Source organism: Zalophus californianus, chromosome 7 (genome assembly GCF_009762305.2).
Source record: "Zalophus californianus isolate mZalCal1 chromosome 7, mZalCal1.pri.v2, whole genome shotgun sequence".
NCBI classification, from domain to species: Eukaryota; Metazoa; Chordata; class Mammalia; order Carnivora; family Otariidae; genus Zalophus; species Zalophus californianus.
Genome location: NC_045601.1, coordinates 145042846 through 145045955, shown reverse-complemented (window position 1 = coordinate 145045955; position 3110 = coordinate 145042846). Strand labels below are relative to the sequence as shown.

The 3110-nt window shown below is 47.1% G+C and overlaps 1 pseudogene; it reads right to left on the bottom strand.

Annotated features, from left to right (window-relative positions):
• Positions 1 to 1328: 1328 nt before the first annotated feature.
• LOC113926842 lies at positions 1329 to 2301 on the bottom strand (annotated as a pseudogene).
• Between the last annotated feature and the right edge of the window lie 809 nt (positions 2302 to 3110).

Sequence of the window (3110 nt, the reverse complement as noted above, 5' to 3'; positions counted from 1 at the left end):
TGCAGTCATGGGTATAAATGAAGAAATCGACATCCAGAGAACACCCAATCATAAAGATTCCAACAATACCCCAGAATTCGTGTCATTCCTCTCTGCCTCTGTCCAAGGTTATCCTGGTGACAGAGGGGGAAATGGAGGTTAATAAACTTCAAACATTTTAAGCAAGAAGCTCTTTGTCAGATTCATAGAGACTGAAAGTCGGATGGTGTTTCCAGCGGCTGGGGGGAGGGGAGAAGGAGGAGTTATTGCTAATGGATACAGAGTTCAGTTTGGAAGATGAGAAAGTTCTGAAGGTAGATGGTGGTGATGGTTGTATGACAATGTGAATGTTCTTAACGCCACTGACGATACTCTTAAGGAATGTTAAAATGGTAAACTTGATATTGTGTATATTTTACTGCAATTAAAAAAAGAAAACTAAAAAAAAAAGACCTTTCTGCCTTTTTTTGTCACAAATAAAGTACTAACAAGTACTGAATATGAGCAAGAAACTCTGTCTTCCGTATAAAGCAAATACCTCATTGTCTTTTTTTTTTTTAAGATTTTATTTATTTGACAGAGAGAGACACAGCGAGAGAGGGAACACAAGCAGGGGGAGTGGGAGAGGGAGAAGCAGGCTTCCCGCGGAGCAGGGAGCCCGATGCGGGGCTCGATCCGAGGACCCTGGGATCATGACCTGAGCCGAAGGCAGACGCTTAACGACTGAGCCACCCAGGCGCCCCCAAATACCTCATTGTCTTGCTACATAACCTTCTTCATTCACTTTTGCCTCAGAAGGTCAAACATAAATATCACTAAACTCAGTTATATCAATGATTAAAATATGCAGGAGCCACACGATGGATCCACATTGCAGTATTGGAAATACTAAGAGCTAGATAATGGAATGATTTATTTTGCCTCTCATTCAGAAATTTGGCCCTATAAAAGTACATGTGAACTTTCTGGAAAAAATAAATACTTTTTATTTTTTTCACTTCTGAGCGTATTCTTTTCATATATGTTGAGGACTTACTGAGTACAAATCATTGTGGTCGAAGCTGGCCTGGGTACAAGAATGCCTGCTGTCTGCGTTCACCGCTGGTATTTTGCAAGCATAGGTTGCTATTTGGTCCCGAATTGGAGCCCTCCGAGTGATCGGTGCTTGGCTCACAGGGACCTGAGAGGAGTGTGGACTCAGGAATGTTGCATTTTCTCAACCTCGCTAAACACTGAGCTCCCCATCTCGTTGAGTGCCTCTTCAGTCTGCCATGTCAGAATAGTCCTTTATTTGCTATGTCTAACAGGGTGTACAGAAGATGGGTCAAAAGACAGCCCCCAAACTTTTGCTATCCTTCCGTACTCCCCTCCCCTAGCACCTTCTTCATGGCTTCCTCAACATCCTTGTTTCTCAGTGTGTAGATCAGGGGGTTAACACTGGGAGTGACGATCGTGTGGAAGGGAGTGAGGACCTTGCCCTGGTCCTGGGAATAAGTGTTTGCTGGCTGGAGGTACATGTATGTGGTGGCGCCCTAGGAGAGAGAGACGACATTTAGGTGGGAGCTGCACGTGCTGAAGGGTTTCTTTCCCCCAGCGGCCGACTTGATCCTAAACACCAATTTGTGCAATGTAACCTAAGAGACGAGGATGAGGAAGGGTGGCGCCAGGATGATAAAGATTGCCAAGGCAAGTGCCAGTGCCTCAAGGCTCACGGTATTGACACAGGCCATGCCAATTAGCGCTGGATCTCACAGAGAAAGTGGTCCACCCGCCTGTGCCCACAGCGGGGTAGCATCAACGTGGGGTGCCATTATGAGAGAATTGCCAAAGCCACTCAACCACGCCACTGAAGCCAGCTGCCTACAGAGTGGCGGGTGCATGATGACGGTGTAGTGCAGGGGTCTGCAGACCGCAGCAGAGCGGTCATATGCCATCACAGCCAGCAGGACGCACTCCACCCCTCTTAGGGCCAGGACGAAGTAGAGCTGGACGGACCCCTCTTAGGGCCAGGACGAAGTAGAGCTGGATGGCACAATCCAGATAGCTGATGGTCTTATCTGAGCCCCAAAGGTTGTAGAGCATCTGAGCGATGGAGCCCGTGGTGAAACACATGTCCAGGAGCGAGAGGTTGGCCAAAAAGAAATACATTGGTGTGTGCAGCCGGGAACCCAGAGTGGAAAGCAAGATGATGGTCATGTTGCCAACAAGAGTTAGCAGGTAAAAAGTGAGGGTGACCACGAAGTGGATGAGCTCTAGGTGGGGACGGTCAGAGAAGCCCACCAGGATGAAGCCTTCAAAAGAGCTTGTGTTGTCTTTCTCCATCACCTCTGACCACGTATTACCTGTTAGGAGAAAGATGAGCATCTTTGAAGAGTATAGAAGGGTGCCTGGGTGGCTCAGTCAGTCAAGTGTCCAACTCTTGGTTTTGACTCAGGTCATGATCTCAGGGTCGTGAGATGGAGCCACCCCTCCTCGGGATCCTCCCTGGGTGTGGAGCCTGCTTAAAATGCTTTATTTCTCCCGGCCCCTCCCTCACCCCTACTCCCCCCACCCCTGCTCACACGCACACTCTCTCAAACACACACACACACAAACAAGTATAGATATACCCCTTCAGTGAAATGACTGGTAAAATGGTAAAGTGGAAATGCCAGATGCTTGACTCAGGATTTCAATAATTATTTTTTTTTAAAGATTTTTTATTCATTTATGTGACAGAGAGACAGCGAGAGAGGGAACACAAGTGGGGGGTGGGGGGCAATGGGAGAGGGAGAAGCACGCTTCCCGCCGAGCAGGGAGCCCGATGCAGGGCTCGATCCCAGGACCCTGGGATCATGACCTGAGCCGAAGGCAGGTGTCTGACTGAGCCACCCAGGCGCCCCAGGATTTCAGTAAGTATTAAGTCATTATTTCATTATTTGGTCTGAGGAGCACAGTATTTGGGAGTTTTTCAGATTCATGGCTATGATTATTTACCAACAATTTGCATCATGCCTTTCAGTTTCACAGCTCATTATTTCAAAAGCTCATTATTTTACAAGGAAATAAAATGATCCATTTTTTTTTTCTTTAATGAGGAAGCCCGGTATGTAAACCATGGATAAGAAAAGTGGCTTGTATCTCTGCATCAG